Below are 22,281 nucleotides of genomic sequence, written 5' to 3'. Positions count from 1 at the left end.
TAATATAATGATATATAATATGATAAAAAATTAAAAGAAGGAAAAAGCACTAAGAAGAATGAAGAAGAAGGCAATGTTGAAAAATAAGTGCGAAGAAAATAAGTTGAAAGATCGAAAGGATAAGAAAGATAAGATCGAATGTATAAGAATGTACGTAAGTAAATATATATAAAGAAAGAAATACAAGAAGAAGGAACAAGGGATAAGAAACATAGCATGGAAAAGAGTAAGAATAAATCAGTTAGAAGCTCTATCAAGAACAATAAGAAGAATATAAGGAGGGATCGTTGTGAAATAGAAACGGTTGGTTGAGAAATGTGGGGTAAAAAACGAAATTTGTAGAAAGTTGGCGAGATGATGACGGTGGGTGCTGCCACCTGCGTGGAGGGCGTGGCGCTAGTTCTATCGGAGTTTAGTTTAACGAGAGCTTTGGCACGCGTCGCACAACTCTGGAGCAGCACTCGTGTCGCTTCGGCCAGCCGCGTGAGAGTGAGAGAGAGAGGGTGGGAGGAGCGCGAGAGGTGAACGATGGTGAAGGAAGAGAGAGGTGGGAAACGGTGAACGCGAGCAAGATAGAGAGAAAGGATAACGACGAGAAATCCAAGGGGAATACGAGACGGAAAAGGACAGATTTATAGAGTGGATTGAGTATATATGGTAACAAGCAGTGTATGAGTGTAGAGGAGAAGAGCGGATTGACGACGACGATGAGGAAAGAAAAGTAATGAACGCGAAGATGAATGAAGAACCATTCGGATGCAGTTGATGTTGCGGCGATGAAGAAGGTTCCCGAGTGGAGGACGCGGTACGCGTTGGCGCCGCCAGAACGAAGGATAGTAGATTTGAAATCACGGTGCTGATCGTACAGACGAGGAAAGCACAGAAGCGGCAGTGACCATGGCGCCCCTGCTCGCATGTAAACAGTGCTTCATGCTCGATGCACGTTTCGAGAGTAATGTAACTAGTGCCAGCATTCTTATGGAGAGTAAACATAGTTACAGTGGTTGTCACCGTCATCGTTATCGTTACTTCTCACGTTCCAGTCGATTTCCCCGAATCCGATGAACAACCGTCGAAATCGCAATCGAGAAGTTGCCGAAAATATCGCAGACGTCCTGAGGCAAGACGGTATGGACGGTAGAGACGAGTCATGATCCTCGTCCTGCCGCGTCACCGTTATCCTCATCCTCGTCCTCGCCGTCGTCGTGGTGGTTGTCGTCGCCGCCGCCGCCGCGCGAAACCGTGTTCCGGTCGTTTGTGTTTGTTGATTCGTCGTCGATGCGTCGAACGTGTGTGCGCGTGCAAGACGCTGAACCGAACTTACGAACGACGGTCAAACGTGATTGATGCGTGACGCATTCAACTGCTACCTAACAAGTGGTAACGAGTCCGAGAAACAAGTACATTTTTTTGCTCGATACTTTTTTCTTTTCCTTTCTGTGTATCTTTTACGAGATTTTCATTCGTGTTTGCTTATTTTCTTCGTATTCAGTGATAATCGAATAGTGATCGGAGTACAAAAAAAAGGCATATATAACCTAAACGAACATGTACCGTGAGAATAGCGCAAGAATAGCGGTGTTATAATCTCATCAAATTTCACACGTGTGCAAATTCATCTTCAACCTTGAACCGTTATTCGTGCAAAGAAATTGTCTTAACCTTTTTCTTTTTTGAAAGAATTGGAATTGATCCGACACGCAAGAGCAAAGTAGTCTGTTGCATCAATCGTAAGTGATTCTTATATTTTTTATCGACATTTTATCGTACTTTCCTCGAATCTCATATTAAGAAGGTTATTTGCCGTTAATAATCCTGTGTCGCATTGATTTTTGAGAGAGATGTTTCTATAGACGATCTTGAATTCATTCATGTAAGACATTTTTGTGTCGAGAGAGATAAAATGAAATATCGTTACTAATGCTGAAATATTTTAACGATTTTATCAGTGAATTGAGGTTATTTTGGTCAAACCAATTAACTTATTTCCTAACATATAACTCTTAAAATTCAACGACATAATTTCGCTCTAATTTTATAAATATTTTTTGATATACATTTTTTTTGTTTTTTATTTAACAATAAGATTTTTCGATGAACTTTAATCGAAAAGTATAAATGAATAAAAATATAGTATTTTTAATCATTTCATTTAAAAGAAATGTAAAACAAATTTTACTCGTTTAACATTTTTTTCTCGTATATCGCAACTTTTTTGTGCTAATTTCAGAAATCTCTCTTGAAATTGCTGATTATTTTCAAATGAGTTCACAGCGTATCGAGAATTGCGAGATTCGATACTCGAATCGAATAGACAGGTGGCTCTGTGCAAATCCTTCGTTGACTTTCTTCAGTGTGATTTCAATCTTCTTATTTTATTCGATGTTTTATAAGTCTGTGATTAGACGACGAAATTTGATGTGTCACTTTTTCGTTAAAATTGATATATGGTATATTGGTATTGATATATGATGTGTTTTTTTCATGTGCATTTATATAAAATTTATTATATTAGTTTGCAAAAAATTGACATTTATTTATGAATGGTTTGAAAAAAAATTAGGGAAAATATATAAATCTTTTTAAGAATATCGTGATGATATTACATAGTTGAACATAAACTTTAGAATCATTGTATTGCAAAATTAAAAAATTATGATAAATCAATTTTGCCATGGCAATTTTTTTTTACATGATTCACATTTTTTTTTATATGATTCAAAATGATTCAAATGATTGATTTTGTCGTTTTTGATAGAATGGATTTTAATCTAAATTTTATAAGTTGCACGATTCGAAACAAATTCGAATTTTTCATTTCGCGATAATTTTATATTCTTGTATGTATTTCATAATAAATCGTGGTTTTTTATTCATTAATATCGATAAGTTATTCAAGTTACAAGCTTCAGATTAAAAATGAATTTTTCCTTCGATAAGCAAATCAATTTTTTTATTTTTTTTCTCCAATTGAAAATTCACGAGAATTATAAAAGTTAATTGCAACACATAATTTGGTATATTTAATGGTATTAATATATAAATCTTCTCTCCGATCAAGTTAAAATACTTAAATTGATTACACGAAACAAAATGTGAGACATTTGAAAATCGCTTATTGAAATTTCGTTTTTAAAATTTATGATAAAAGAATATATAGGATCGTGGCATATTTACGAAGATTTATTTTCGCTGAATTAGACGGTTAGACTTCCGATTGGGAGGCATAAATCCTAAAAGCTGACCGATCGATCGCGCCTGATAAAAGTCCCAGTCGCAAGACTTGGCGAGCTTCGGTGGTCCGAGTTGAGAGTTTCAGTTAAAATTATTAGCTTTCGACTTTCTCTACCGTGTCGATCTTCGGAAACTTTCCGGATGCTAGTTGCTTTCGACTCTATCCGTCGACTTCTTTTTCGTTGTAAAGAGAATCGATACGCTCGACGTCTCGACGCATCTTTCCAACTGTTCAGAGACTAGAGATATTCTATGAAACTTGGAGAAAATTGTTGAAACTTTGTAAATGGATGTTTTGTCCTTAGATGAGAGAGATTAGGACGTGTCTGCCTGAAAAGTTTGATATTTCAGGATTATAGTTGATAGATACCGAGGATCTCTTTCGGAAAATTGTTAAAATTGAGTTAAGAGTTTCAATAAATTGTGTAATACGTATCGGTTTTGTTTACCGAAAGTTCTTACGAATTGAAAATTTTTTAAATCAATTTTTTCTCAATCGAAACGTATTTTACTTTACCTTTCTTTTCTTTTTATTTTGTCGAGAAATATGTCGATTAAATTGTTCAATCTCTGTCAAATATCAGTAAATGTAATCATTGATATAAATCTATAATGTAAAAAAGTTGAGCAAATACAGATAGATAAAATGTCGATAAAATATATTATTAATATTTACCAATTATAATTAAGATATCTCGTATCATTTCAAAGACAAATTGTACGTATAATATATAAATTTATACGATTAAAATCAAATATGAAGATTTGAATAAACGAATGTTGAATTAAGAGAACGTGTAAAATCACATTTTTTTTTTTTAAATCGATGAACAATTTAACCGATTCTCTGATTGTTCTGTGTGATGTTTCAGACGAATCTGGGGCCCGTTCGTGTCGCGAAACGAGCCGCGAAATTCAGTGACTCGCACGCTTACGATAGAAAGAACGTGGTTCGTGCGAGTGTTAACACGCGAACGATCGATAAGGAGAATCGATCGCGCATCGTGACTCGATCCGATCGTTCGGTAGTGAGGCAAGTCGATTGCAATGGTGTTGCACGAAGTGATGATCTTCTGCGTGATCGAATTCGGAAGAAGCTCAACACCTCTGTGTTGCCCCCTGCTATTCACTCATACGTACAGAAGACTGAGGTGTATTATTCCACACTCCAAACAACATATCGCTTATCCACCATAAGGTGAGTCATTTGTATTCATATACTTATTACACATATTTTTACGATATAATGAAAATTATCTCGACAATCGGTACGCTAATTTTCTTTCACAATTGAAATGCGAATATTAAAATTTAATTGTAATAATCGAATTATTGTTATTATTAAATTATTATTATTTCGAGATTGTATATCATTCTGTCGTCTAATTTCTGTCAATAAATTCGATTTTGGTTTCAACAAATCAAAAGCTTCATCGTCATCGTGATTGAATTTCCATGGGTTATTTTGTAAATTATATTACATATATTTTCCATAGCGAAATCTTAGCGAAAGCAACGCTCATCGTATCAGTCGTAATAAAATTTCACGATTTATTCGAGGACACGAGACGCGCAGTCGCGTTATTTTCGCCAAAGGACGAATTCCTGTTTTCTTTGTCTCTTTGATTCGTATCGTTAACTCGTAGAAATGCGTTGCGCGGTTACTTCCATCGATTTTTAAAACAAAGCGTATCTCATGGAGCTCTAGAAAAGTCGAGGTCACGGGTTAGCCATTAAAAAATTAATTGCAGCATGCAATCTTAGCGTATTACCATTTACCTGTTGCGTGTTCGTGTCGACGTGTAAAAAGACGCGATGCGAATTGACTCGCGTTATCAAGTGGAAACAAAATTATATACTATCGATTGAAGAAAAATTTTTCGGATGTATGATTCGTTTCTCGATTAAACACACATTTAAGAAAGAATTGAAATTCAACTCGGCATTATTTTTTTATTTTAGTATTGGTTTTAGTATTGATATTTTATGGTAATAGTTTTGGACAATTGCACCGATAAAAAGATGCAACAGACAATAATAATCAAGAAAGAATTATAATCGACGAGTGATCAAAGTTCGAATTAACGCATCATTAAATCCTTAGTATAATAATATGGTTCGAGATATAGCAAAGTATATATTCGCATTTGTAATATTCCGCTTTTTGTCAGTACACGATTTTCTTTTCTCGAACAAGGGGAGGATTCCCGTGGATCGAATCCAGTATCGTGTCCCACGGACAACGAAGCTCGGAGGTAGACGTGTCTAAAAGAAGTTCCGTGGGTCGACCAATCGAACGATATTTGTTAATCGTTGCAACGCCATTATGGGACAAACAACGCAGTTTACTCGGTTAACATCGTTTGCGCGGAAGTAATGTTTGCTTTCGTCAGCGACCCTTGCTTTAAACGAGATTATAGGCCGCAAAGGCGAGCTTTTATTTTTACCCTTATTCGTTCCGCAGATCGTGATCCGGCTAATAAACGTTTTCCGGATGCTATTCCAACCCTTTCTCGCGTGTACACTAAAAACCTGTGACATTTTTCCCCTAGGCGCGAAGCCTCCTATTTGTGTACACACGTGTCCGTGTCATAAGTTTACCTTGTCTTTTCGTTGCATGAATTTTACAAGAGTTTTCCTATTTTTATCCTTCGAAGAGAATTCAAAATGGATATTTTTCCAAAAAAACGAACGAACGATACTTTATACAATAAATATAGAATGTTTCTTATTTTGTAATAACACAAATGTCGATTCTTCTTTCCAAAAGATCGCTAACGCGATCTTTGCAACTTATCTTCAAAGTCATCAGATTTCATTATCCGTATACGTTATGAATCTTTGTAGAAATTCTGTTTTCTCGAATAAAGTCGTTTTGTTCAAACGACTAGGACTTTTGAAGGAACGACACAATTCGCGATCGAGTTTTTACAGAAACAGAGATATGAAATAAAGTCAATTTAATCTAAAGTCGACTTGTTCAAAGTCGAATATAATACATATGTGAATTCATTTATTTTCATATACAGATACAAAATTATTTATACATTTTGTTTTATTCGTCTTATCATTTTTCTCTACTAAGCTCTAATATTTTTAATTATTAGGAGAGAAGAATAAATTTTAAAAAGTATTTAAACAAAGATTGATTAAAAAATCGTAAAAATATAAATATAGAAAATTTTAACTTTGAGATGATAGATGTCTTATGACGTATGGATAAAAATTTAAGAAAAACTCAAAGCCAACTTTTCTCTCTTCGTTTGATTAAATTTTCAATCCGTTGAAACTTTTTCATACGTTGAAATAATTTATATATTTTATAGTTTATATATTTAATGATTTGATTATTTTTGAATCTTTAACTTTTCGTTGAATAAATACGAAATGAATATAATAAATATAAAACATCGAGTTTGAAATTGCAAACTCAATATTTTTATACGCGTTGTTTCATCACATATTTGCAAAATTTTGAAATTATGTTGTTTTTTTTATATTTACACTTCTTTCCACAACACCATAACCGTTTTTTCCCTCTTTTCTATTCTAGTTGCGAGGTTTCGCGATAATATTTCCAGTTATATAATGATATTGATGATCTAAGGCCGTTAACGATGTCTCACATACATACAGGCGACATATTGCACAACGGAATTACCACCGAATAATTATTGCACGTGACATTTGCATATACGCGCCACTCGGATCGCAGTTATTTTCGTTATTGTTCACAGAATGTAATGTTGTTTCTAAACAATTGGTTTCCATTAGAATTGCACGTCTCCACCGGCTTATATATCGTGCTCGACGAAGCACAGCGTGATTAGCACTTTCTATCGAGCGTTTTAATCCTCATCAATGTTCATTGTATTCTATCAACCGTGTGTAATTATTCTTTTTCGACGCGTCATTTTTATCCGTGTATTCGATGTTTTTTGAAAGTCTTTCGAAAAGAATCGATTCGAACAATGATAAGAAGTATCGTTTTAACGAGATAGATGAAAATTGATATCGTTTCGAACGGAATGAACATTTTATTGGATTTCCCGTTTCACGATTATTTTTCATGAAATACTTTTATGAAATATCTCCTTTCTCCCCGAAAATTGTTACCCTTCTTTCAAATGTAAATATTCGAATAAACAATGATTCATTTATTCGTTTCAATTTGTTCGGTTTTAATTGTTACGGATGTCGAGAAAAAGGAGTCGCCGAAGGGGAATTGTATTTTTCTACCGAAACACTAGTTTCGTTTAATTACTTTTACTTTTCTTCCTCAAAGAGTTGGCAAAATGTCAAAAATTTTTTGCCCTTTTAGTCCATGCATCGTTCCACCATTTAGTTATATTTTTGTTGCAATTTTTTTCTTGCATGGGTTAAACATATTGTACGCGTAGTTGAAATATTTATCGCGTACTCGAAATTTTTATCTGAACAGAGAAAAATATAAGATTTTTCTTCTTCTTTTTTTTTATTCGAAATTTTTTTCAAGACAATATAATTTAACGATAACGCCTTTACAAAATTTCCTATATTTTAATTCATCTCACGACATTGTCGACATCGTATACGTATTGTTAAAATATTCATCTACTCGAACGTAAAATGTAAATACCCGATGAAGAGATTAGGTTGGTGCGATTTTTGATGAAAATCGGATCGTGAATTAACGAACAATCGTGTTCGCGACATTGATCGTTCGAGTTTAAATAATTGCGAGACATTAGAATGAGATTATGTAGAAAATACATCATTATCGAGAATACGCGTCGATGAAATCTAATTAAATGGAACGAAATAGTATGAAACGGAGAAAGGGACCATTTTCCGTGAATCAATTCGAATTTAGCGCGCGAATTTTCAGAAATTTAAAACGCTCTGATGATTTTCTTCGTTTTTGTAAATCGATACGAGTTCATTCAATATCTCGATAATTATACGAATTGCAATTATTCGATACATTTTTTGTCTTATTTATTTGTTCTTTTGAAATAATTCAAAAAATCCTAATATTTCCCTGTTTAATTTCTTTTTTTTACGATATAAAATAGGTCGAGGTTTTTATTTTACTTTACCAACGATACTCATTTTCTTCGTTTTTGTAAATCGATACGAGTTCATTCAATATCTCGATAATTATACGAATCGCGATTATTCGATACATTTTTTGTCTTATTTATTTGTTGTTTTGAAATAATTCAAAAATCCTAATATTTCCCTGTTTAATTTCTTTTTTTTACGATATAAAATAGGTCGAGGTTTTTATTTTACTTTACCAACGATACTCATCAATGTTGTAACGATCTATCCAATTTTCATATATTCGAATATATCTTGCTTAACTTCGAAGCTTCATTCAAATGAAATTTTTTTCTCTACCGTGGGCAAAGTTTGTCGCGTTAAAGAGGGTGCGTTTGCACGATATTTTCCCTATGTCTTAGAAGATGTTATCACAATGCACGACAGAAGCCTTTGTTTCACTTTTCACCCCTTCCATCTTGGTTGCTACTTGGACGGTTTTGGAATTTTTATAGCTTAAAGGAGAACATTCCGACGCTATGCATGTTTCCCGTCTTATCTTTCAGAATTTTTTAATAAAACTTGACGTACAATAAATAGAATAAAGTAATCTGTTCCTTTCTTCAATGCGATAAAAACATCTAATTAATTACAGTTTACTTTTACTTTTCACATTCGTATAAACATTCGTTTCTCGTATAAAATCTTTCTACGATTTTTGATCGTGTGTATGATCTTGACTCGAGTCGGAGAAAATCGTTTAATTATTAAACGATTAAATCGTCGTGGTTTGTTGACCGATTCTATACCCGTTTTGGACGGAAGAATATAAATTCTCGCGATGAATCGGCATCGACATTCAAATATTTGTTTATAAGAAAAGAGATGGAATTTTAATCGTGAGCTAGTTTATTTCTGCATATTTATGCGATTGATTCGAGGGGGAAAAACATTGAATAGCGGAATTTTCACTTTCATTTTTCCAGGACACGCATGCTTGCATTCTGGATGTTGGAATTGCAATTTTTACGGTTTTTCTTTTTCTTATTGTTTTTCGTTTCCTTTCTTCGACATCATTGTTCAAGCAAAACTTTTTGCTGATGCGAACATATGTCCTTACATAATTCCGTTTCTGACAAAATTATATTATATTTAAAAGTTACATTATTATAAAAATATTTAAAAGTTTGGATCGCAGAAGATCGATCCACGAGCTGTTAATCTTCCACCATTTTCATACATCTTTGATGCGTTATCATGTACTTTGTGTATAACTCAGAGTTATAATACGAGTTAACAAAAAATTTTTACATATTTAACAATAATGCTTTTTGTTAACACTTTTATCGATGTACGTTACAATTATGACGTTTGAACATACCGTACACATGATGAATCATTCAATGAGCATTAAGAAATAAAATTCATCCGACATTTGTAAAATCGTAGGTGGAATATCGTTTCGATGTCCGATTCGCGATATATCAGGGATAACCAGACTTTATTTTCGTTGTTGTGGGTTTGATAAATCATTCTGTGCGGGCTCATTAACATAATAGGGGTTAATTTCGAGACAATGGATGCGTATTTGCGTCGCGTATAAATTCGAATTTTTGGCATCGGGAAAAATGACAATTAGCCAAATTTAACGAGTTAATTTTTATCTTCTCGACGTTCGGAGTATTAGAGAGGGACGAATCGGAACGTTCAAGGCGTTAAATTATCCGAGAAAGGAGTACGATGATATGCTACTTGTCACGGTAACCTAATTTTAAGATCCTGAAATTTATAATACGGTCCACATGTTCCGCGCTCTGCTATGATTTATCCACGTCTAATGTTCTAAAAACCAACGGTATTTCCATCTTTCCTTTTTATCCTTATTCCTCTTCATAAATTCGTTTTTCTAAAAAAAAAAAAGAAAATCCTTTTCGTGAATGAAGCGCTTCGTCGTTGGAGAGGAAAGGAAAGGAGTCTCGTAGAAAATTTTTCAAATTTTCCAATTTTCTGGATTTCATAAATATCGTTTAAATCGCTTAAACGTGTTTACGAATGCGTATGTTCGTAATAAGATAAAAACGATTTATGTTGGTTTTTAATTAGAAAATGTTTGTTGATAGTCGAAGTCACCGATGTTCTTTTTCTCGATCAATTGTTACGCTTTCTACAACTTTTAATTAGATGTCACTGTTGCTTACGAACTTTGCGGTATCCACTATTCTCTATCCAGTGGAATTATTTTCTTTGTTGCGATACTTTTGAATTGCCAATAATACGTGCAATATCACGAATATTAAGAAACAAATAATTTTCTGTAAACGTGTTCGCTTTCGTTACAAAGATATTCAACGAAATAATATCGAATAGTATTTAATAATCTATCGCGATAATTTTATTATCTTTCGTTTAAAAGGGATAAATAATAATTGCATATTTCACATTTACCGACTTGTTTTAATCCTCTCCAATCTCGAATACGATGCCATACGATTCGAGTTATTTCGAAGACCGAATTTAAGATGGCCTCTTGGTTCATCTACTCGTTAAAAGATAATTAGTGATTAAAAGTTAGTCGACGGGGGTTGAAGGCTTTTGCGACTTTTTTTGCTCGAATTAATCTCGGGAAAGGGTTTGATCACCGGTTCATTAACGAAAGGAATCGTTTAACAAGTTTTTAGAAATTAGGAATTTTTTCTCTCGAATACGATAACTCGGAGGATTTTATATCGTTCGCTTTTCAAATAATTACAACAGTTCACGCGATCAATGTTGAATCCACAAGTGGGTAACGAGCGTAAATATTTGTATATCACATGCGATATCACAGTGACGGGAATAACTTTCCCGTCTTTCCGTTTCTTCCTCGCATCGAAGTTTGCTGCCACGATTTGTAATTGGATTCAGAAATTCTATTTCCCTTCCATCATTTTTATTTTGCGTGTATAACGGCAGGTGTGCGTTACGTATTTATAAAAAGTAAAATTCGAAGTCGATTGAATTTTTTTTCATTTTCAACGAGCGTGCGAATTCACATTATCCTTTCAATTTTATTTCATTTTTATTATTTTTCCCCTGCAGTTAATAGGTTGGATTACTTTTAAAAAAGTATTCGACGTTCGTAGACGCGGCAAATAATTTTTATTTTATACGTTGAAATTTAATATTTTATTACGATACGAAAGTAAATAGTTATTTCATTTTTCAATCGTACGATTCAATCATAATTGTTTGATATAAATCGGATAAAGGATATTTAGATCAGGTTACATAGGTATACATTTTAAATACGAAAAAAACGGAATAGGTTTTGAGATAGCAAGGTTGAAAATTTCTAAGCAAAAGAAACCGCATAGGATGCAAAATGATACGACGAAACTATTAGGAATAGCGAGCGTAGACGATAACCTAAAAATCAAGTCTTTTTACGAATTTACGCGGCATAAGATACATTTCGATCATTGCTGATCTCAGATTTCGACGGCAATGTCGAATTTTCTTCTTTTTCTTTCGTAATTCTTTCTTTAGAAAAAAAATGTTGAATAAAACTCAAATTTTCGTTTAAACGTCACGTACGATTCATATTTATCCAAGTTAAATTTTCCACGTCAAAGTAGCTCAACTACGGTAAAATGATTTCGCGAATGTGGACAACGGGCGGAAACGAACTCTCTAGGTCAAATGTCCCCTTTTAGGGGAGCAAAGTTAACGTCACACGGCACATTGTATCATTCGTCGAGATCATCGCGAAACGAAACGAATTTCAATTTTTTTTCCATGGAAGAGCAGCCGGTGCTCGATGGTGTTGGCTTCGTTACAAAAACGCGAGATGTCCTAAAAACGATCGTATACTTTTTCGCTTACTTATTTCGATACGACTCGAACGGGGAAAATAGATAAATGAAATGGGAAATTTGGTGGAACGGGTTACGCAATAGCGGTGGAGCATCTGGTGCGTACTCGTGGATAGGCGAGTTGGCCCATAGCGAAGTAGACCGCGTGGCTTCTGGCTGGAAGTAGAAAGGGTCGATAGCCCTGCTCGTACGGCGCTCGCGCCATCCGCATACCGTGCACAGTTACGAGAGACGTAGACGCGCGAGCGCACGGCTCGCAGTGTACACAGTAGCCATAGCTTTTCAATCGGTCATCCTCGTGCCCATGTCTACTACTTCGGCATTGTTATGCGACCTGGGTATCTCGAAATCGTGTACTACCGATTTCGTTGCTTCGAGCGGCCTTGTATTTTCGCCTGATTTTATCGCTGGAGCTTAAAGTTTAGGAATTTTGTGGCAAGGTGAAACGCGCGAAGGAAGGAAACGAATATTCGATAGGAAAATAAAAGTTGGATCGGTTTACTTTCGGAAGACGTGTTTCGGCAACTAGTAAATTTGCACGAGCGATTTATTGGCAATTTTTCAAATCAAATTGAATCGAAAGTTAGCGATATACCGGATGACGAATCGGGAAAATTGAGACAAAATAGCGTTATTACGTTTCAATTCGTTCAAATCGTCGTTCATATCGAGTCAAATATCAACTCGCGGATAAAAAGTGAAGAATCAGTGATTCGCGAATTGAACGAAGCGTAAACCCTATTCTCTATCGTATTAAAATACAGGAAAGTTGAGTATATATATACGCTTTATCATCATTACCAGTGTCTGGATTTATCGGTAATGCGGTTTCGGGATATTGCGTAGAGCTAGGAGAAATTCCCCTAGAGGGAAACGTGACGAGACTAGACGAGGTTAAGGGACTTACGATAAGGCAAACTGGTTGCTCCGACTTGATCCTTCCAACGAAATACGATTGGAAGTGGAAAGTGACGTTTTTGAATAATCGATCGGTCAATATAAAGCGGAAAGCTTTCGACACGAGTAAATAATGAATAAAACTGTAAATGTTAGTTAAACTCGATATATCGATGTTAAAGATAACTTTCATGGATTTTTCTCTTATCGCTTTTTTCCAATAAATTGCTCGGAAATTCGCGCGATTATAACAAATCGAGCACGACGAATGTTCTTTTTTTACTCGAGAAAAAGCTCAAGTTTTTCCCACCTTTTTTTATCTGTCTCTATCGGCTTTTTCTCGCGTGTTCATTAAGCGAGTTCCTTTTTTTCTCGTATCACGTAAAAGATAAAGTCGATAAATCGAATTATCTTTACCAATTAATTTTACTTGAAAAATTCTAATAAACGTAGAATGTATGTACAAAATATATCGTAAAATGTGTTTTGTTGTTAAAAAGCAAAAATATAGAATGTTCATTCTCTAATTTCACGTTGTTTTTTTTTTCTATATTTCTTTCTCTCTGAAGATTGCGTTCAATATATATATTCTTGAAAGTTCTATGACGCATTTTTAAAATTTAACGACAAATATAAAGAAAAATAATATATGTTAGTTTCAAACAACTCCTTCCTTCAATATTTCGTACGCCGCCATTATCCGATTTGTCACTCGATCGTGTGTTTAGTTTAGGACTTTGGTTGAGAAAATAAATGGATTACGTAGCCTATCGAGTTAACCGCGACAATTTGGTTACACGCGTTACATAATTTCAACATGGGATAACATACTTAACGCGACGTCGTTATTCGTTTTCTAATTGCGCGAAAAAAAAATAACTAAAAAAATTATTTAAAAACTATAATAAAATATTCTAATCTATATCGAACTTACTTTAAGAATAACGAGATGAATAAACACGTTGATAAAAAAATTGTCATTTATTTTCCATATTATATATTTACTCGTTTGTTGAATTTCATTTCATTTTCTTTCCTTTTTCATCAAAATGAAAAGCGAATCAATAAAATGAAAGAGAAGAAAAAAAAAATTTATTATTATTGTGGAAACATTTTCCAAGTTTAACGCGAACACGGAGGAAGTCTCTCGATAAAGGTCCAGTGATTCGGTTGACAACCGGGACTTGTTGAATATCGCGTTTAATATCGCGAGAATCCCGCGTGCGTTGGCCAGACAATCGAACGAGTACACGGGCGACAAAACATTTTTATGAAGGAACATAAAACCGGTGAGTCGCGGTCGGTTCGCATCAATCGTTCTCGGGGTGAGCACGATCGATCGGTAGAGAAGCGACCGAGAGTGAGAGAGAGCCTGGAAAAGGTGAAATCTTCGTTCATGCAAGGTACGCCTTTACAAAGCGAGGAACACTTGTTGCCCGGCTGGGCTCGTCAAGCTCGTCGAGTGTCTCGTGCGTGAGACAACACCAGCTAAATAATTTCACGCCACTTTTCACAACCCTGTGCTTAGAATTCGTATCCTATCGCTTCTGTACAACGGATGCTATCGCTTTGCCCTATCTTAACGCGATTTCAAAATTTTGCTCGGTTCCAAAGAATATTGGATGCGAGAGTATATCGGATGCGAATCGATGTATCAAATATGGCGCGTTCGATCTATCGCTCGCGGATGGATACAACGCGATGTACGAACCCTGTTATCGTCGATTGATATTTGACTCGTGAAAAATGAGAGTTTGGGAAAAGTGAAAAAAAAAAAAAAAAAAAAATATGACGAAGTGAACGATAGGAGGGAACGGGTTAGAGAAAAGTTGACAAATTGGGAACATGATTGGGAACGGCATATCAGAAATTGGATTATTAGCCAGTTCGATTTAAAGGATCTTGTTTTATCCGCTTCCATCAGAGTCTCTGTTTTTTTACCGATGAAATTCCGCCATAGCTCTCGTTCGGAGGGGGGAATGCTACCTTGACCTAAAACAATATCGCTTCGTTTTCCGTTGGACTACTACCATCACGAATTGTGATAGTAGATTGTTGGAAAATTTAATAATCCGGTTGAAACGAAAAAAAAAAAAAAGAAAACAATTAGAATTAAAAAAAATTTAAATTCGTCAAATTTGCATGCTTTTCTATTTGATCGAAAAAAATGTGAGAAAACGGAATCTATTGGTTGGTTGAATAAAACGAGACAACGAGGTAATATTGTCGCAATCGTAAATTGCGTATGCGAGCAATTTCATTACCACGAACATTGTATAACCATAGCTAGCCTGTGACTGCTCTAACCGGTTATCGGCGTAATGTAAGTCCTATTGCGTTTAATTATTCACTCGACTCCCTCGTAAATTAAAGGGAAGGGTGTGTCAACGAAACGTTAATGTCTCGTTGAAACGCAAATTCTTTCGTATTATTACTCGTTATTTACTCCATGTGTCCTTCGATTTTTCCAAACCAAGCGTTCCAATCCAAATGGATAAATTAGAAAAATTACTACGAGTTTTTTTTTCTTTTCGAAAGCAAAAGAAATATAAATAATGCGGATCGATGCACGCGCGGTCAAAGCTTGACATCATCGCCTAAGAAAAAATATCTCAACGCCGTAAATTCTGAAAAACTAGAACGAAGAATCGAACGAATTGGAAAAATGACGCGAAGAAGTTAAGCTTGGGCGAATAAATTTGATCTACTGATGTAAATCCCAACGTATTCACTTCGATCGATTCGCTGTCTCGTAGGTGTATGTAAATTTCGATCCGTGAAAGTAATATTTGTGTAGCAACTGTAACGCTGCTCGCGTGACGACAAGGTTTTTCGTAATTTCATCTCTGTTCCCCACAATATTTCGGCCTCGAATACGTTCACCAAATGTGCGCGAATTACAGTTAAGTGTAATCCAATAACGTTAAGTGTAACTGATTTCAATTACTCTCGGCCCCGTTAAATTCTCACAGACAGGGACAGGGGAATTTCTGCATGTTTCTACTAATTTGACGCGCGCAACCTTAACCAGTTTATGTTTTCTTTTCGATATAAGACTTTTTATTCGATATTGAATTGTTAATTCTTTTCACAGTATTGTTATAATTTTTCATATATTTTTTTTTCTACAGTTTCGATTAAATAAAAAATCTAAATTACTTCAAGCGAAGATAACTTACGTATATTTGAGATAATTTTTAAATACGTAATATATTTTATTCGACATTCTCTGTTACGTTGTAACAGAATATTTAAATATTTAAATATTTCGTTTTTGCCGTTTTTCGTTTATCCTCGGTTTAATTTTCGTTTATCAACGAGATATACGTTTGTCAAGATATTTTCGTAATGGTTCGTTATCAAGATTCAGTTTCTCGACACGGTAAATAAAACAAATGCATCGAATTAAAATAACGTGACGCAAAGAGGGGAAAGAAGAATGTGGAATAACAGAATACGAGGAGCGCGATGTTTATCGATGTATTTAAACGAGGATTAATGCCAATCGCGGAGAGTGACGGACACAGTTCTCTAATTGTAAGTGTCTCGGCAAATTGAACGTCAATTAAAAGTCGGCCTACTATGAAATCGTAATACGACTTTCATTCACTACGCGAGAATGGAATCGAACATCCTAAATAAACTACGGTGGCGTTGATTAATGCAGTTCTTGTTTCCATCCACCTTGGTTAGATAGCGATAACCATTGCGTGCACGTGACGATGTTCCGCATATCAAATATTGATGCGGATCTATCGCTCGATTATCTTCTTTCACGATAAATTAAGGTGTAAAGCGAAAAAGACATGATATAGAAGAAAAAATGAGAGGGAAGAGAATCGATAAAACTTTCTTCGATTGGAAATATTTATTCGATTTATTTCTTTTTTTTCCCCTTTCTCGCAGCGTAAACACGATGCATGAAGGTTCAACATTCAGTTTAGTTAAAAAATTCTCGGTCGACTCCTGTGTACGAAGATGAATCGAGCTCTAAGCGCGAAGATTTACCAGATCGAATCCCCTTAAGACTGGCATTTCCCTGGACACGAACTACCGTTCTCTATTCGTTTACAGTGGATACGGGGAGATGGTTGGACAGCTTTCGGATTGGATTAACCAGCGAAGTACGTGATGGCTCTGCCGACGTTCCACCCTTCGATCCCTTCGATCCCTCGGCCTCGACGACAATGCTTACCGACAATCCGCGCCAGACCAACTCGGCCTCTCTTCGATACGCCATTCTCCTTCTTCGTCTCCCTTTATTTCTTCCATTAACTCGTGAATCGACTCCATATTTTTCCAAGATTTTCAACGCGGCTTTCAGTGTCCTATATGCTAATTCAGCGCTGCCGCCGTTGTTTCGTGACTCGACGAATCGTCCGACACCGTTGCCTTCTCGTCCGCTTTACAGGCTCGGTTTACGTTCCACGGGTCAGGGTAAATCATGTGACGTCATAACAGGGTGTGGTGATTTACGCGAGACTTTGCTACCCTCGCACGAGCGCATCCGTGTGACGTCTCGCAATTGGGCCATCGTGCGAGTGCTTCGCTCGGAATTGGAGCGCTCCAATTTTTCCTTCGGTCTTTAGATCCGCTTTTCGCTTTTTTTTTTCGTCCTTTCCCTTCCGTCCCGTGGAGGGAAGGGCGCTTTCCTTTCGCTTCGTCGATTCATTCTCCCCTTTTCCTTTCGTCGTCCATCTTTCTAACATCTTTATCTAAGTTTTCATCAATTTTTCCCTCTCTTTGCGCACGTTTTTCAAATATCGCTTCGAAGATTCCGAAAACGAATAATTCTCGTTCAATTTACACCGTCGCTTAGGTTGGAAAGCTAGAATTGATAAAAGTATGCGTGTTATAAACATAGGATAATTCGGCACTCGATATCGAGTTACTTTCGAAAGTTGTTTAGAACAACTTTAGGTCTTTGATCCTTTGAATCTCAAGCCTCTCCATTAAATTCTCGCGCTTAAATATCTTAATTAGAAGCTTAAATTAATCGAATTTAAGCTGCACGAGATTCTTTGCTTTCTGGTCAGATCGCAAGTTTCACGAGTAAACAGGACTGTACATTTAATTAATCAAATTTCTTTACGTATAGAACATAATAATATTACGTAAAGAATGTAAAGAAGCAGAATTTGGAAAAATTATTCGAAAAAAAGATTGCTTCGAACGTAAGAAACTCCCAAACGTCCAAACGGAATGTCAAATCGAAAGAAATAGCAAATCCTATTTAATTAAAATATGGAAGTTTGATTTCTTCTAAATCCCACCAAAGCCGCCCTAAAAGGCATACGATTATATTATGTTTGCAATTATCCGGACGATACACGATCTGTCCAGCTCGGAGAATGGAATTTTTGGAAAGAAGCTTCTTTGATTTCTCCTTGTTCCATTGTGGGTCGAACGTAAACGGCCATAAAGCGTTAAAGCGGTGGTGGGCGGGCGAGTAATGGGGAAGGGAGTCTCTATATTTGTACGTGTGCTGGGCTTGTCTAACATGCGCATACCAACCGCAGACTTAATTGTCCGCCCGTTTGTGCGCGTCCAATTCGCACACAGCGTGTCTTATCGTATGCATTTAGGCCGGCGTTCCAACCTTCGTTAACGATCGCTGGAAATGCAGATTTTTTTTTTTTCGAGGTGAAAAACAAGGACGCGCTTTCACGCCAAGAATTTGCAACCTTCCTTCCTTCCTTTCTTACGTTTCGTCGGGGAAAGCCTAAGTTGATAAGAAGTTTCGAGCAGCGGATAAACCTTCAAACTCTCTTACCGCGAGAACGAAGATTTTCGCTTATCTTAACGATCTATTTTGAATTAATCGAGGATAAAACAATGATGGAATATCGTTACGAAAAGTGAAGCAGCGAGGAAGTGGAGGTTAAAGGAAAGCGAAAGAAATCGGAAATCGTGCGATGAGAGGAAAGACAAATTCTTTCGAAAGCCTAGGAAAATGAGATCCTTCCGCATCTCCGGCATAGAGAATCGCGTTTATTCTTCGTTCTTTTCTTCCATCGATATCTCTCGATTCTTCACCGCGCTCTGCTCCTCTTTGTTTAATTTCCGTGAAAATCCTCCCTCGCGATCGAATTCTTTTTAATATTAAAAAGCTAAAAGGCCTCGATAATCCCTTCGCGTCGATGAACTTGAAAAAAGTTTTTTCGATCGAGAGTTGAATTATCTTATCGTAGGGCAAACAATTTTTCGAACGAGAGAATGATCGAATGAAAGGAAATTAGATCTTATTTGGGAGAAATGTGTACGAAATTTTTAGATATATTTTTTTAGATTTCGAAAATTTATTCTCATTACTCTAAAGAGCGAAAGAAACTGGCCATCATTTTTTAAGCAACGATAACGAACGATATTATTACACGCGCTACTTTTCCTTCTAATAATGGTATTTTTCACGACAAGTTTTATAAAAACTAACTTCGTTATCCCTCGATAAAGCGAATCTTGGTCTGAAATCTCTCTTGGAATACTCAAGGCCTCCTCGAGTACGTATTTTTAGATTATTTGATAGATGTAATCTCGATCGAAGTTATACCCGAACGTGTACGCCGGATTAAAATTAATGGTATACGAAGGAACAACCTTGGGAATGGGTCCGTTCAACAACGATTTATCTACAAATTTTACACGCTGCACTTTGTTTACGTAATTTAAATAATTCGCGAAATAAATAATCTGCACCACTTCGATAAAGAATGATAATTCGTGCGTGACGCGAACCTATTAATGCCCGTTGTACCAATTAATTCCTATTTCTGTTACAAGAATCTAAACTCGAATCTATTTGAAATTAGCGTAACTTGTTAAAGTTGACTAAGAATAATCGAATCAAAAGCTTTCCTTCTCGACTTGCGTTACGTTTCGGTAGGCCTTACCTTCGAGTAGAAAGACGATGGAAAAATGGAGGAGGAGAAGAAGAAAAGAAAAGATTCCGAATTATAAGTTAAAATTCGGACGAGAATTACTCGTTTCGAGCGAGTAGCAAGACGAGAAACGTTTCTCCAGGGTCTCATTTACTCTTCCGCGCTGTTGGTAAGAATCAAATGCTAAACATTCTTGCAAAAATTCGTCCTTTATCGCGAGCTGTTCACCACCGTTCGGGGATTAATTATAATGGCCCTGAACGGACAAAAACCACGCGTGGTTCCGTGGTTGTTGCCGCAAAGCCTTTTCGAGCTACGTTTCTTTCATTTTCCCTCCTTTTGTCTCCACCCTTTATACGCTCGGTGAAAATCCATTCGCGTTTTTTAAAAACTCGGCGAAATTCCTTTCTAAATCTTTTCCACCCTCGCCTTCCGTCCGTTCGATTCGTTTCTGGAACGATTATAAAAATTTCACCGATATCGATTTCGATTTCGATGAATACAACGAAAAAGCGTTGGAGCGTATTTTTCCGCGTCGATTAGCCATCCGATGAGATCAACGCGCGTTCACTTTTATCCCTGGAGCGTTTAGCTCGATGTTTTCGCGCATACGAGCCCCGCTGTCTGCCCGCTGTAATCTCTTGGCACCGACCAGCCTTGGATCGTCTGCGTTCGTTGCGACGTAACGTATAATTCGGATATGACCCGTTGGCGCAACCCCGTTGACAGTCGTTATACCATTGGTCACGTGCCAAACGTATGGGGCAAAAGGTTCCTCCAAACTCGTTCATTTTCCACGCCTTGCTTAACTTTGCCCAAATTGTCTAAACGTAACGGTCAACTTCTTTCCGTCCATCCATTATTTCCTCTTCTTCTTCTTTTCTCCCACCAGCCTGCTCTCCCATCTCCCGTTCGTGATCCAACGACGGTTTATATATACGAGCGGTCTCGCTTGGAAAAGGTGAGCGTAAATTACAGCTTGTTACTCCATTGGGAGGTTTCGAGAACGAGATAACTCGAGCGAGACGTATATAGTTGCGGGTCAACCTGTCGCTTATTAGCTTGGCACGTGTTGGTAATTGTGCCAGTAGTTTGGATTTAAAAATTCCTGCCTTGGCAAGGATAATCGGATATTAAAACACTTTCGGTAAAAAAAGAAAAGAAAAGAAAAATTGTAACGCTCGAAAAAGTATCGTTGTATTTAATTTTCGCAATATCGTCGGTGTTATTAAACCTCGACTACTTTTATCGGAAATTCTTGAAACTTTGATGAAACGTCGATCGATGAATCGAAATTTGTTCAAAGTGGGACAAGTTTCTTTCTATTCGTGCTCGATGATTCGTACGCTTGTTTTTGATTAATCTCGAGTCATTCAAAAGTTCGAAACGAGAGAAGCGTTTATACGATGAACTTAAATACTCGAAACCAAGAAAATACGTATCCCTCTAGCGAAGAAAATTTATGGATTTAAATGGAAAGTAGCGAGTCGTTATCGCGTCGGAACGATTGGTATCTCTCTAAATAAAATTGGCTGCAGAACAGCCTACTGAATTCGTTACGAAAGCGCCAGGTATTCGTTCGAAATTTAACGTTCGATCTTAAACATCATGTCGTGGACACGCGGTGAAAAATCTCGGCGTAGAAGTTTCTCTTCCATTCGGCTGCTCGTTCCACTATCCGTGGCAAGTATTTTTCGTGGAAAAATTTGTTGGACAAAGATAGGAAGGGAAATCGTAGCTCCGACGCGTCAACGTCGTGTTACAAGTTTCTTCGTGCCGTTGTTATTAAAAAATTCACGTTTCGGTGGTTGGGCGAGGCTTAAAGATTGAGGCGGCGATAAATTGTCCCACTTTGGATTTATTTGTTCGAAAGAGAAGACCTTGCCGGATCGAGGTCGGCTCCGGAAAAGCTCGTGGAAAAAAGAGGAGAAGTTTTCGAAGGGAACGGGATAAAGAATCGTAACCCGATGCGATCGTCCCTCGTTCATATTTTATCTGCATATCCCGGTTGTTGGCTCGGCCGGAAAGAATGGTTACCTAATGACGGAGAAAATGCGCAGCGAAACGAGGCAGAAGTTTCGGTCCAACCCTCTTTTTAAATCAACCGTAAAATTTCTCCCTACTGTGTCGTAACGAGTTCTAATTATCAAGGAACGAGTTATCGCGTACATACGCGAGGGGGAGGGGAGAAAGGAAACAAGCAATGATAGGATCATCACGAAGGACGAAATTTTCGGATTTAACGTTAAATTCGAGGAAGGAATAAGAATTTCGAGAAAGAGAACGAGTAGTATCGCGTTTCTTTTTATTAGCTAATAAAAACTCATTATAGCTAGGTATGACAAGACCTTTGCCAAAATATTCGCTTTCTATCGAAATTGGCGATCTATTCGCGTCGT

General features: G+C 36.6%; 1 protein-coding gene across 2 annotated transcripts in view; it reads left to right on the top strand.

Moving 5' to 3' along the window:
- The first annotated feature begins 296 nt into the window (after positions 1-296).
- The window catches only part of LOC102681620 (blood vessel epicardial substance-A-like), a 39,865-nt gene continuing 17,880 nt past the window's right edge, over positions 297-22,281 (top strand). The window contains exons 1-2 of one of the 2 annotated variants that reach the window (XM_006610805.2): positions 297-1,400; positions 4,107-4,432. The gene's annotated coding sequence lies outside the window, so the exon portion shown is untranslated. Of the gene's footprint in view, positions 1,731-4,106; positions 4,433-22,281 lie in introns of both variants that reach the window. The other variant, XM_006610804.2, reaches the window with a different exon arrangement.

Source organism: Apis dorsata, unplaced genomic scaffold (genome assembly GCF_000469605.1).
Source record: "Apis dorsata unplaced genomic scaffold, Apis dorsata 1.3 scaffold_78, whole genome shotgun sequence".
Taxonomy (NCBI): domain Eukaryota; kingdom Metazoa; phylum Arthropoda; class Insecta; order Hymenoptera; family Apidae; genus Apis; species Apis dorsata.
Note: the sequence above shows the minus strand (reverse complement) of the source record. Positions and strands in the feature narration are given on the sequence as shown.